The sequence below is a fragment of the Neovison vison genome, chromosome 13 (assembly GCF_020171115.1).
Source record: "Neovison vison isolate M4711 chromosome 13, ASM_NN_V1, whole genome shotgun sequence".
NCBI classification, from domain to species: domain Eukaryota; kingdom Metazoa; phylum Chordata; class Mammalia; order Carnivora; family Mustelidae; genus Neogale; species Neogale vison.
The window spans coordinates 104,314,958-104,328,432 of NC_058103.1; the positions used below are offsets into that span (position 1 = coordinate 104,314,958).

Here is a 13,475-nt window from a genome sequence, read left to right on the forward strand (position 1 = left end):
GAGGCTCAGAGGACCCACACTGCCCATGTTGAGTCCGCTGGAGTATAAGGGAACCAGGGTCCCCCTGGCCCTGGGCAACCCAGCACCGGGCTCTGCACTGAGCATGGGAGTGTATCTTACCTGTCATAGTCCTAGAACCCTGTAGAACCTGTATTAGAATGAATGCAACATGATACAATGAATTGCCAGATTACACAGAGAAATCTGCAAGATTGAGAGAACAGCAAGAGTAGGGGGAACCTACTAATAGGTGAGGAGTCATTGGCCAGTTGAGGAAAGATAAGAGGGATTTAATTTATTGAAAAATGTATCAGGTGGCAATTTATGAACACCCAAGTGCACATACTAAGAGCTGTTCGGGCAGCAAAAATGCTTTTGAAAGATGAAGTTTGAGGGATACAATAGCTCCTAATCAGAGCCAAGTGATGATAGGTTCTTACTTAGAAAAAGTAAGTGTCCCTGACTTTCACTTTGTGTGAACCTGAGTAGCTACTTTGTACTTGATGAGCCAGACCATCCCTCCCAAATGACCTGATGCTCTTGTTTGCGGTCCTTATTTTACATTGCCCAGAGGCTGATGAAATTTCACAGTGCACCTTGATTCCTGCATTGCTTTTATGTTGTCCTATGTTGGCTCACGGCACCCAGAATGCCATGCTTGGGGGGCTGGAGGAATGAACCCTTCTGCGGGTTCCTGGGTGCTCAGCACGTCTCCTAAAGAGGTTGACCGTTCCTTCTGCTGGCTGCAACCTTGTGATACTCAATTCCAGTTGATGAGTTTTCCACTGCTGAGGAAAGCCAAATGGCTTCCCATTTGAGGAAGTTACATTTTCTCTTCGTGTCCTTTAGCTGAGTTGTTACACTCTAGAAGCTGTTCTTAAGGTGCTGGTATGGGGGAATAGCCCTCAAATTATAGGCCGAGGTGGCAGTGGGACTAAAAGTAGGGAGGTTACAACTGCTTAGGGTTCATTCTGGCAGGTTAGAATGCTCCTGGGTAGCCGCTGCTCAACCTCACTACTCAGATACCGACAGGTCACATAGGGGTGGCTCCTGATTTTTCATCACTGTTTCTGATGCCCAGCCCCCCTTGTCTCACCCTTGATCTGTCCCTGGGCTCCTCCCTACAGGGGTGAGGCCCCTGGAGGGATTTCCCTGGCTTTGGTGCCACTGGAGGCATATGGAGAGCCAACAGCTCACCTTCCTTTCTTGCTTTAAAAAAAAAAAAAAAAGTTTTTTAATTTTAATTTTTTTCATAGATTATTTTTTTTAGAGCACTTTTAGGTTTGCAGCAAATGGAGCAGAAAGTATGCAGAGTTTGCATATGCCCGCTCTCCACACACGCACACAGCCTCCCCAGCTACCAGCATCCCTTACCAAAGGGTCCGTTTGCTAGAATCAATGAACCCGTGTGGACACATCAGAATCACCCAAAGCCTTCACGGTCGGGTTCACTGTTGCCCATCACCCGTGGTGTACATTCCGTGAGTGCTGACGAATGTACAATGACGTGTATCCACTATTACAGTATCATACAGAGCGGGTTCATGGCCCTAAAAACTCTGCCCCATCTCTTCATGCCTCCCTCTCCCCAGTCGCTGGCAACCATTGGTCTTTGTCTCCATAGTTGTACCTTTTCTGGATTGTCCTATGGTTGGAGTCCTATAGTGTGTAGCCTTTTCACATCGGCTTTCCATCTCGTAATAGACATTTAAGATTCCTCCAAGTCCTCTTGACAAGTCCAGGCTTGACAGTTCATTTCCTTTGAGTGCCAGTAATGTGACACTGTACGGTTGTCCCTTCGTGGTATCTTCACCACAGCTTTTCGCCCCACCTTTCTAAGACATGTTCGGAGAGTCGATGGTGACATTTGCCTCTTCTCGTACGTCCAGTTCCACTGTTAGTACTCGGCGTGGCTTCGTGCTCGCCCACGGAGTCCAGCTGGAGTGACTTGAGAAGACAGGTTTGCTTTAGGGGTGGAGGGAAGGGATCATAGCTTGTAGAGGGTTATTTTTTTGTCCTGTTCTCTAATCACTGAAGCTCCTAAATCTTTTGTTTGCTTGTGGGATAGGAAAGAGGGAATAAATACTAAATAGTGTAGTTCCCTAACTGACACTAAGCCAAACAGGAGAGAAACTTCCTAAAGGTTTGTGGCAGAAGAGTGAGTCTTCTGCCAATCCCTGGATTAAAAAAGGGAAAGAGGCTTTAACTGGGACCTTGACTTAGAGGTACAGGGGTGGAGCATGATCACAGAATAAGGCAGCCCCTTCTCTTCTGTACATGCGTGCACACTCACACATACCCAGACACACGCACGCTCTGACACCTGACACCAGCCTGACTGTGTAGCTGTATCCCAGCCTTTTAAAGCTTCCCCCCCAATCCAGTGTCTTGGAGTTACTGGGTGAAATAGAGTTACTAATCATACAATCATACAATCATACATCATACATCATATAATCATACAATCATACATATATATACATTGGAGTTACTAATCATAAGATATATATATATATATATATATATATATATATATATATATATATATATATATATATATATATATATATATATATATATATATATATATATATATATATCCCTGCTGAGCAGAGAGCCTGTTGTGGGGCTCAGTCCCAGGACCCTGAGATCATGACCTGAGCTGAAGGCAGAGGCTTAACCCACTGAGCCACCCAGGTGCCCCTCATACAAGATATTTTTGATATATGAGTCTTTGATGTATTAGGAACTGTGCTCTAGCCGAGGCTAGGACTATGGGGGAAGCCACAGTCCCTGCTTCCAAGAGCTCACAATCTAATGGGGGAATATATACGCCTAACTAGATGATTTCAATGTGACATGGTTAAGCACAGAGGAGAGCTGTGGTTGATGAATTCCCCCCAGACTAGGTGGAACTAAATAGGAAGGCAGGTGAAGAGTGGTGTGGGGAGCACATTTTAGGCATGGGAGACTGGAGGCCAAAGGCCACCTCAGGGGAAGCAGTTCAGAGGGTGAAGGGTTCGAGTTTCAGCACAAGTAAGGTGGGAAGTGAAGAAGTGAGTCCTCAAGGTTCCTGCAACCTGGGAGCTGAGGACACAACTCGAATGCTTGTCCCAGCTGGTGTAGTCTGGGGCTGGGGGAGAGCTGGCATAGCAGGGGGTATGCAGGACTGCCATTAATAGGTGGGAACACAGCCCAGCTAAGATTGGGAGCTACCCACAGGAACACCCTGGCCATGACTGGCTCTGTAGCAGACATGTGAGCTGGGAATAGTCTCATGAACTTGAGTTTTAGGGTGACCCAGGAGGAACTAGAGCAGAATTGCCCTGTTCTTTCCTTCCCTCGTCCTTAAAGGAAAAAACACAGTTGTTAGAAATTTTTCTAAAATGCCTTTGACTGATTTTGTCATAGTGAATTGAATTTGGAAAAATGTTGAACTTCTTATTTGTTCATTTGAAGGTGTTGTAGCATCTTGCAAATATTATGTTCAAAACCTTGAAATTAATAACATAGGATATTTCTTGATATCTGTACTCCCTGCTCAGTTGCTTTTTTTCAGCAAATTGGTGATAAAAGCTTTTTGGTGTATGATTGCAGCCTTCTGAAAGATAAATGTGTTTGTTCTTCCTTTCCCCAAAGGAGACTCTCTTCATAGCTCTGATTAATTGGAATTCCTAGTCATTTGAATGGTAGTTAATTGGGCTTTTATTGAGAACAATTGGCTGTAACCATATACTGAATACAGTAGTCTAGAGACCAAAATTTTCCTTCTGACCCAAAAGCCATAAGGAAAAACATAGTTTTTGAGGGGGGGGGTGCAGGATATGATGGTAGAAATGAAATGAGGGAAAATAAAACATTTTGAGAAAAAGAAATAGGAAGTTTGAGCATTTTATTTTTATTTTTTTTTTAAGATTTTATTTATTTATTTGACAGACAGAGATCACAAGTAGGCAGAGAGGCAGGCAGAGAGAGAGAGAGGGTGGATGCAGGCTCCCCACTGAGCAGAGAGCCCGATGCAGGGCTCGATTGGATCCCAGGACCCTGGGATCATGACCTGAGCTGAAGGCAGAGGTTTAACCCACTGAGCCATCCAGGCGCCCCAAAATTGGAGCATTTTAGAGTCAGTCTAAAATAGAGAAACCTGTACAGTGCCTATTTCGGCTAGTTGATAAAATGGTGAGTTAATGATACATGAGCTCTCTTACTGCTCCCATCGCATAGTCCAGTACTGGTGGGGCACCTTTGGGCCCACGCTGCTGAGGGGCTGCACCAAAGGCAGTTGTTGTTCCCATGAACTGCACATCCTAGTTACTCCTATTATTAATTTGGAGTGATTCTAAGTATCTGTGAATTTGTGAGAGGAGAGGAGCAGGGAATTACAGAACAAGAAGGAATTCAAGGCATTTCTCAAGTTTTTCTATGTGGGTTGAGTGTAGAGAGGGTGTGAGGCAACTTGTGTAATCCTAGCACCTCTCCAGTGTTCGTGGTAAACACGTGTTTCCCTGTGCTCTGCCGTGACGCTATTTGCATGATTAACTGATCCTTTAGGGGGCATTGTGCTTGGTACAATTGTAAATGTAGTAGGCCAGAGTAAGCCTTCAATCATCATTTGCATAAAAATCTAATTATAACTTTTTCCTGTCATGTGAGGCGCTTGTCCCAGGACATAGACTCCAGGAGTAAGGGAGTCTGGGTACAAATAAGGTTGGAGCTACTCATTCACAATCAATATTAGCCCTTCAAAGGGTCCAAAATGTTCTACATTGGAGAAACTCTTTAGTGTTTAAACCAGCCTTTCCACCATTGATACTGAGAATTCTTTTTTCTGTGTAACAGTTGTGACTTCCTAGTTTGCTAGAATGCTGCTTTGAGAGGAATACAAAGAGATTTCTGGAGCTTTTCTCTTTGCCCAGCATAGAGCAAGGTAGCTTATCATTTCTCGTCTCTGATGGCCTTGGATATTGATGCTTTGAGCTTGTGCTATGTTGAGGTTTTGTTTTGTTTTAAGATTTTATTTGTTTACTTGACAGAGAAAGAGAGGTTGAGTTTCTTTTGACCCCAGCACCCAGCCTTGAGCTGGAAAGTCAGCAGGGAGGAGGCCATGAAAACAGAACTGGACATTTCCCTTCAGAGTCTGATACCTTCTGACAGCAGAGCTGGACTCTATAAACATTGAGGTGTCTTTAGACTGGAAAACTTCTCACGGTTTTAGGTAAAAAGCAGGACAAATCCTTGGCAAGTGGTAGGTGTTGCAGGACATGGGGAGAATTTTATTTTCAGAATTTCTCTTGACTCTTTGCCTCTTTCTGTCTATATTTTAGGGATCCTGAAGAGCTCCTTGGTTTATTTGCTTCTAGAATTTCGGTTTGAAGAATTAATATTAATATGTGTCCAGTGTTAAGTACAGACTTCAAGCTCAAAGTAACACAGTTGACTTAAAAACGACACTGGGGTTGAAGTTGCCACCCTTGTCCCCAGTCAAAAACCTGCATGGGACTTTTGACTTCTCCCAAATTTAACCACTGATACAGCCTACTGTTGACATAAATAGTCCACACATAGCTTGATGTTATATGTATTATATGCTGTGCCCTCTTACGGTAAAGTAGGCTAGAGAAAAGAAAATCACAAGAGCAAATACATATACAGTACTGAACTGTATCCCCCCAAAAAAGGCACATATAAGTGGACCCATAGGGTTCAAAACCCTTGTTGTTCAAGGGTCAACTGTGTACCCTTGTCATGTTCAATTAAACTTAGATTTTTTTCTGCTTTGCTTGCTGTTATGTTATAAAAGCACCTTGGTTTTGTTTTGTTTTGTTTTTGTTTTTGTTTTTAATTTATTTTTTGACAGACAGAGATCACAAGTAGGCAGAGAGGCAGGCAGAGAGAGAGGAGGAAGCAGGCTCCCTGCTGAGCAGAGAGCCCGATGCAGGGCTCGATCCCAGGACCCTGAGATCATGACCTGAGCCGAAGGCAGCGGCTTAACCCACTGAGCCACCCAGGCGCCCCTAAAAGCACCTTGCTAACTCTGGACATTAAACGTATCTGAGATGTGTTCATATGGGCCCATCTCCGGATTTTTAGGCTCATGTAGATGGTGTTAAGGTGAAGGGAGAGGGAGAGAGAATCCCAAGCAGACAATACATTGAGCGTGGAGCCTGACATGGGGCTCGATCTTGGGACCCCGAGATCTTGACCTGAGCCCTCTACCCGAGCCAAGACCAAGAGCCGGACACTCAGCCAACTGAGCCATCCAGGTGCCCCACTGTGCCCTGTCTTTGAATGAAATGTTAGGAGGGAGATGTTCTTCGCTGCTTCGGGTCTGTACCACATGGTGAGATTTCTGCTGCAAGCCTTGCGCAGGCCTTTGACGGCTAGACCTTCCTGCCTCTTCAGATCCCCCTTCACATTGGCTCCACAGTCCTGTGTGGATTCTGCCGAGTGGAATGTGGAAAACAAGGGTCCAAAAAACCCTCACGGTGAAAAATTATCTTGTACGTTCTCAGATTACTTAATATGCATACTGTTGCTTCAGTGCTGGTAAGATGATAATCAATAGTGGATATACCATTTTAGGGGCAGTTTGCTCTAGGCACTGAGTTAAGAACTTTATATATTCTCGGGTTTTTAAAAAGATTTTATTTGACAGAGAGAGAGAGAGAGCGTAAGCAGTAGGGGGGAAAGGTGAAGGAAGAAGCAGACTCCCCACTGAGCAGGGAATCCTGACTTGGGGCCTGATCCCCGGGCCCTGGGATTTTGGCCTGAGCCAGACACAGACGCTTAATTGACTGAGCCACCCAGGCGCCCCTGTACATTCTTACTTCACTTCTACATCTGAAATCTGTAAGTATTACTATCTCTGGTCTGGTGAATGAGTAGCCAAGGACTCTGAGAGGTGTGTTGAAGCTTGTTGGAGCAAGTAGCACGTGGTCCAGGATACAGAATCACTTAAGTCCAGTCATGATGTCCTGCTCTTGGTGACAAGTCAGTAGCTTTTGCTGCCTTTTGGTCGCATCTACCTGTGCCTCTCTCAGAAGATTCAGGAAAGGTCCAATGTAGGGGCTGCCAAATGATCTACCAGATGATGGTTCAGAGCAGTCTATAAAAGGCAGAGGTCCTTAAATTATCTGCTGCTGGTGCCCTTAAGTTTCTTTTTAATTGAAAGGTCTTATGCATGTTAAAAATAAGCACTTTTAATGAGTAAGTGTCCTAAGTAGATTCGTATTCTGTTCCAGAATTCTTTCAGCGACCTTACTATGATCAGGCAATAAATAGTGAGTTTCTGCCCTGCGCTGTTCCCAGCAGTGCTCCCATCAGGTTTGATTCTCGAGTATTGCTGATTGCTTTAGAGAGTCTGTCTTCTTCTCCTTCTTCTTCTTCTTCTTTTAAATATTTTATTTATTTATTTGACAGACAGAGATTACAAGTAGTCATAGAGGCAGGCAGAGAGAGAGGGGGAAACAGGCTCCCTGCCGAGCAGAGAGCCCGATGCAGGGCTCAATCCCAGGACCCCGAGACCATGACCTGAGCCGAAGGCAGAAGCTTAACCCACTGGGCCACCCAGGCGCCCCAAGAGTCTGTCTTCTTGAATCCTCCTGAGAGCTCTTATGCTGGGCATTATTACAGAAAAGGAAACTGAGGCACAGAGAGGTTAAGGCACATCAAGGCCAAATGACAAGTAAATGACAGATCCAGGCAGGATCAGTCTCTACATTTAACCACAGTGTTTCCCTAAATGCAGTATTTTGTCTCATACTCGGAGGTGTCTCAGCCTCAGAGGTAGGCTTGTCTGGCTTCCCACTCCCCTGCCCCCAACCATCCATTTAGAAAGTGGCCTTTGGACTGAGGAGGTGGGAAGAAGAAGGAGGCAGCGGATGGCACTGGGTGGCCTGTGCAGTTGTCTGAGTTATGCCCTGGAGACACAGATACTTGGTTTAGTCTCGTGATTACTCATTTCTGAAATTGGATAGTGGCTCTTGTCCTTTTGTCTACTTTCTAGGGACATTGTTTTTGGGAGAGAGAGAGCCTCCAGGAGATGGAGAAGGATTAATTAGATTTGTACTTTACATCCAACACACCTGTAAAGGGATTTGTATGTCTACAAGGGATTATAGCTTTTTAACCAGGTTTATAATTATGGTATTAAGAGGATTCATGCATTATATGGAACTTTTCAACCTTTAAAAATAGGGCACCGAGAAGAATAAATTTGTTTGCTGGAGAGAAATTGAACATAATGGTCCCTTTATGGGAAAACATTACTGTATTTTTGTAGTCTAAATAGAAATAAAAAAAGCTTTTCATGGATAAACATAATCCAATAAAAATAAATAAATCAGTGAAGTGGTTAAAATGTTATAGTGGAGAATATTTGAACCATAGAAACGGCCCATGTGGACAAGTATGTCCCATTTGTTGTTTTGATTCTTATTCAAATAGTCTTTTCATCAGTTCTCTTCTTAGTCAGGGAATGAATCTACCTGTCTCTTGAAGCAGTTTTGCCTTTGTTGTACTGGCTTTGATGCTCTTGCTTCAGTTTCTTCAGCTGGAGGTCATAAACATCCCATGACATTTTGTGTGATAAGTCTTCATTCTTGTGATTATAGGGTTTACTGTTCTGTTTGCAAATGGGATGGGATGATTGAGAAGGTGGAAAATAAGAAGCAGCGCTGTATTTTGTGGTACTGGTTGGGTTACAAGTAACCACCCGAATGGAGCTGCTCACCTTAAAAGGGTGGGGGCGGGGGACGCCTGGGTGGCTCAGTTGGTTGAGCGGCTGCCTTCGGCTCAGGTCATGATCCTAGCGTCCTGGGATCGAGTCCCGCATCAGGCTCCTTGCTCAGCGGGGAGCCTGCCTCTCCCTCTGCCTCTGCTGCCACTCTGCCTGCCTGTGCGCTCTCTCTCTCTCTCTCTGGCAAATAAAGAAATAAAATCTTGAAAGAAAAAAAAAGGTGGGGGCGGGGAGCATTTGTAGTATGGATACAGGTGTGTCTTAGGAACGCAAATGCAAGGATCAGTGGCCCTGGGGAACGAACAGGAGCTGGAGACGAGGACGGGAACTGTAATCCGTGTTCATTACAAGCCCATTTATGATAGAAACGTCAGTTAAGTGGAGAGGAAAGCTGACAGAAAGCAGGTAGAAATCTATGTAGCGAACACCCGACAGTTGAGCGTGGTATTTAAATAATAGCTCCATTGTATTCTTTGGAAAAAATCATGCTCATTTTAAGAAAGTCAAACAGTATTTAGAAGTGAAAATCCTCTAAAATTCCAGTAATCAGAGGTAATTGTAACTATTTAGATAAACATCCTTCTAGATAAGTCTTTGGACATCTGGGAACACGCACATACAAATGGAATCCTAGTGCGCGTGGTCGATTATCTGTTTTGGTCATATGGAGGGATATCTTTTCCCATCAGTAAATACAGATCTCCATCATTGTTTCCAGAGTCTGTATGGTTTATTTCACGTGTCTCTCTTGTGAACCTAGAGGGCGTTGACTTCTTTCCCCTCATAATTACTAATAATGCTATGTATGTCCATCTTTCTGCTTATACAATTACTTGCTTTGAGCAAATTCTTAGAGGTAGCATTGCTAGATCAAAGAATGTGTCAGTTTACACGTGGCCAAAATAATATACGTGGTGGGCCACATGATGAGCTGTGTCTGTAATGTTTGCTATTGTCAGTCTTGGACATTTTTATCAGTCTGACAGGTTAAAAAAAACCCTCAATTGTCTAAATTATATTTTTTCATTGTTAGTGTACTTGATTATCTTTACAGATGTTTATTGCTATTATAATTCTTTTCATGGAAAGTTTATTGGCTATGTCCATTTCAAGGGAAGTATTACTGCTTGATTTTTTTTTTTTTTTTTGCTTAATAAGGATAGCAACCTTTGTATGTCTGCTGTCCAAATATTTTAGATAAAATACTGAAATAGGTAAAACTAGGTAGTTTTTTATTTCACCCTTTGATGGAAATCTCAACTTTTTTTCTTTGCTTTTTTTTTTAAACTTAATTTTGTCATTCATAAATTTGAGATTTTTTTTTTTCATAAATTGGATATTTTAAAAGGTGGCCAGCCAAATATTTCAGTCCTTTGTAGTTTCAGTTTTTGATGTCCGGTTTCTTTTGTATTTACTTTTTCTTTTTCTTTTCTTTTTTTTAAGATTTTATTTATTATTTGACAGAGAGAGAGAGATCACAAGTAGGCAGAGAGGCAGGCAGAGAGAGAGGGGGCAAGCAGGCCCCCTGCTGAGCAGAGAGCCTGATGCAGGGCTCGATCCCAGGACTTTGAGATCATGACTTGAGCTGAAGGCAGAGGCCCAACCCACTGAGCCACCCAGGCACCCCTGTATTTACTAATTTTTTAAAGATTTTATTTGTAAGCAATCTCTACACCCATCGTGGGCTGCAGAGATCAAGAATTGTGTGCTCTACCTGGATCCAGCCATGCACCCCTGATGTCATGTTTAGAAGGACCTCCTCTGGGGGCGCCTGGATGGCTCAGTGGGTTGAGCCTCTGCCTTCGGCTCTGGTCATGATCCCAGGGTCCTGGGATCGAGCCCCGAATCAGGCTCTCTGCTCAGCAGGGAGCCTGCTTCCCCCCTCTCTCTCTGCCTGCCTCTCTGCCTACTTGTGATCTCTGTCTGTCAAATGAATAAATAAAGTCTTTAAAAAAAATAAAAATAAAAAAAAAGAAGGGCCTCCTCTGTCTTCATATTACAGAATTATTGGTATATGCTTCTAGTACTCATCTGATTCTGGTTTTTTTTTTTTTTTTTTTTTTTTGAGTTTATTTTTCCACAGGTAGGGATCTAGACTTTTCCCTCCTCCGTAGCTAACCACGCTGTTCATGAACCAGTCTCCTATGCTTCCCCAGATAGGATTCCATGTACTTGGTCTGTTTCATATGAATACTTAGTTCTCTACCTGGATGTTCTGTTTCATCGATTCCCATGTATGCTGTCGTTCAGATATCTGTTTAACTGTGGCTGAGACGTTTTGATTTTTGCAGTTGATGGTGGTGCTTCTCTGCTTCAGATTGGGTTTCCGGGAACTGAGGTGATAAGTGGTCAGTTGTGAATGGCTCAGGGAACTGGGAATGACATGGGAATCAGTTGAAGCGAGAAGGGGCCACTTCAAAGACGTGTTTCAGAAACTGAGTAAGAAAAGGGTGAACGAGACCAGAAGAGCTCATATAAGCTAATTTTAAAAAGACTAAGCATGCCTGATTTTGTTTTAAACACTGGGGGTGGGAGCAGGTGGGTGAGGAAATGTATATATTTGGTCTTTGTTTAAATTTGAAGCCATTAAGCTCTTCTCCCATAGGGAAGGTGAAAAAAATGCATTTCTGCCTCTTTGCCAACAGTAACATAATTTTGGTCTTTGAAATAACTGTCTTGGGACCTCAATTCCCTGTTGGTACAGCGAATTCCCAGCCCATGTGTTGTAGCGGAAATTCATTGTTTCCTGAGTTATTTCCTTTCATGCTTAGTGTGGGGGGAAATGACCAAATGTATAGATAGAGATTTTTTTTTTCTCCAGAAACTGACATCTCTAACATAACTTGATCCCGATGATGTTTATTACTGTTGTAGGTACTGCTGCTGGAAGGCTTCTCAGATGCTTTAGGATATCTTCAGGGAAATCAACTCTTTACATAAACGGAGAATTCAGGTGAGTCCTTGAAAAAAATATATCTTCTTATCATTAGCCGCTCCCCTGCGTTGATAAAATGTTTAAGTGTCGAAACCTTGTCACTTAAATTGTCTCATTTGACGTTTTCTGAGGCAGGCATGTCACTGCTGGTCTTGCCACTTAAATTGTTTATTTTTCCCCCAGCAGTTGGGTGAGGTGAAGGTAGGGGCCGGCAAGGCAAGAGGAGGAGCTGTGTTTAGTCTTCCTGCATGAATTCTCATTTATTCACACCCGTTGGCTTTATAAACTTTGCATTTTTGAAGTGTTGGATAAGGAATTAATATAGAAAATTCCAGTAAGTCTTTGCACCATCAAACTGGTTGGGGATTCTTGGAGCCCTCCAGGGACGACACACGGTTGCTCTAACATGAGATAAACTTTGGGTATAGGTCATGAGTTTCCCCCTTTGATAGTCCTGGGTGGGATTGCATGATCCCAAGTGGTGTGTGGGAGGTACGCTTGTCAGGGACAAAATACCCTCGGGAGGGTCAAAGGTGATCTTCTGCAGGTCCTCGCTATGCCTGGATCGACCTTTGACAGGTTGAGAAGGGCTGGTTTACACCCCTGCACTCAAAAACTGTATTGTGGCACATGAGTCTTGCCAGTTCTGTTCCTGACCAGCTCCACAACTGGGGACAGGTAGATCTTTGCTGATTTTCATACACTCATCTGTAAAACGAAGGCTGGCCGAGCCCAGCCTGCTTCTCCCTTTCCCTCTGTTCCTCCCCACTGTTCATGCTCTTTCTCTCTCTCTCTCTGACAAATAGATACAATCTTAAACACACACACACACACACACACACACCCCAAAAAACCCCAACTTGACAGGGTTTTAAGTTGTTGGATAAAAAGGTACAGAATTCTTCCTTCACAGCATCGTGGGCAGCCTCTTGGCCTGGTGGTGTCTGACAGATAAGTGTGTATCTGTGATGTGGGGCCACTCAGAGCTAGGGATGGGGTGGCCTGGATGCCCAACTCCAGAGAGGCCAATGCAGAGATCTTGTGTGAGGAGGGTAGGGCGGGGAAGGGTGGGGAACAGCTGAGAGCTGAGCTGAGAACAGTGGGATCACTTGTCACAGGGTGGAGAAGGGGAAGGGAGCTGTCCTGTCCAGGACCCATTTGGTTGTCCTGGTGTGCATGTTATTCTATGAGGACCTGCGGGGGGCACCAGGTGGTCCTGTTGGACTGAAGGGCCTGAGCACAGTGGGCAAGAAGCATGGCAGACCTAAGCCTTTCCCAGGACTTCAGATCCCAAAGCAGTGTGCTAAGTGCATTCTTATTCCATGGGTCGGCAGAGAATGGAAGACTGTGGTTTGCATTGACTTCTCCCTGGGGTGGAGGGATGTATATGGGGCGCAGCATGGGTGGAGGACTGAGTGACTGGGACAGGAAAATAATGTGGGGAAGGGGCAACAAGAACACCGATTTCAGATTGCCAATATAATCCTGTCTGCTTTGGAAAGTTCTGTGATATTATGCCGTGGCCTACATAGATTGGAACACAGTGGTTCAGTCCTTTGGAATTCCTGCCCCAGTAATTTCTGGCTTTTCTTTAACACGTCTATTTTCCAGAAACTTAAATGAAATCTGACAGACTTACCTTATATTCCCTTCTCTCAACCTAGCTCTTGGTTTACTGCCTGATTTGTGTGGTTCGGTGGGTTGCTTCCTGAGGATATTTATTTCACTGCTCTTTTGAGGAAAAAAACTAGATCAAACAACAGCAGAAACATTTGTCTGAAATGTATAAGAGTATGAGGAATT

The 13,475-nt window shown here is 43.9% G+C and overlaps 1 protein-coding gene across 4 annotated transcripts in view; it reads left to right on the forward strand.

Annotated features, from left to right (window-relative positions):
- Positions 1-13,475, forward strand: part of TLN2 (talin 2) — a 428,022-nt gene that overhangs the window by 161,618 nt on the left and 252,929 nt on the right. For all 4 annotated transcript variants that reach the window (XM_044230578.1, XM_044230582.1, XM_044230581.1 and 1 more), the window contains one exon: positions 11,612-11,690. The gene's annotated coding sequence lies outside the window, so the exon portion shown is untranslated. The remainder of the gene's footprint in view (positions 1-11,611; positions 11,691-13,475) is intronic.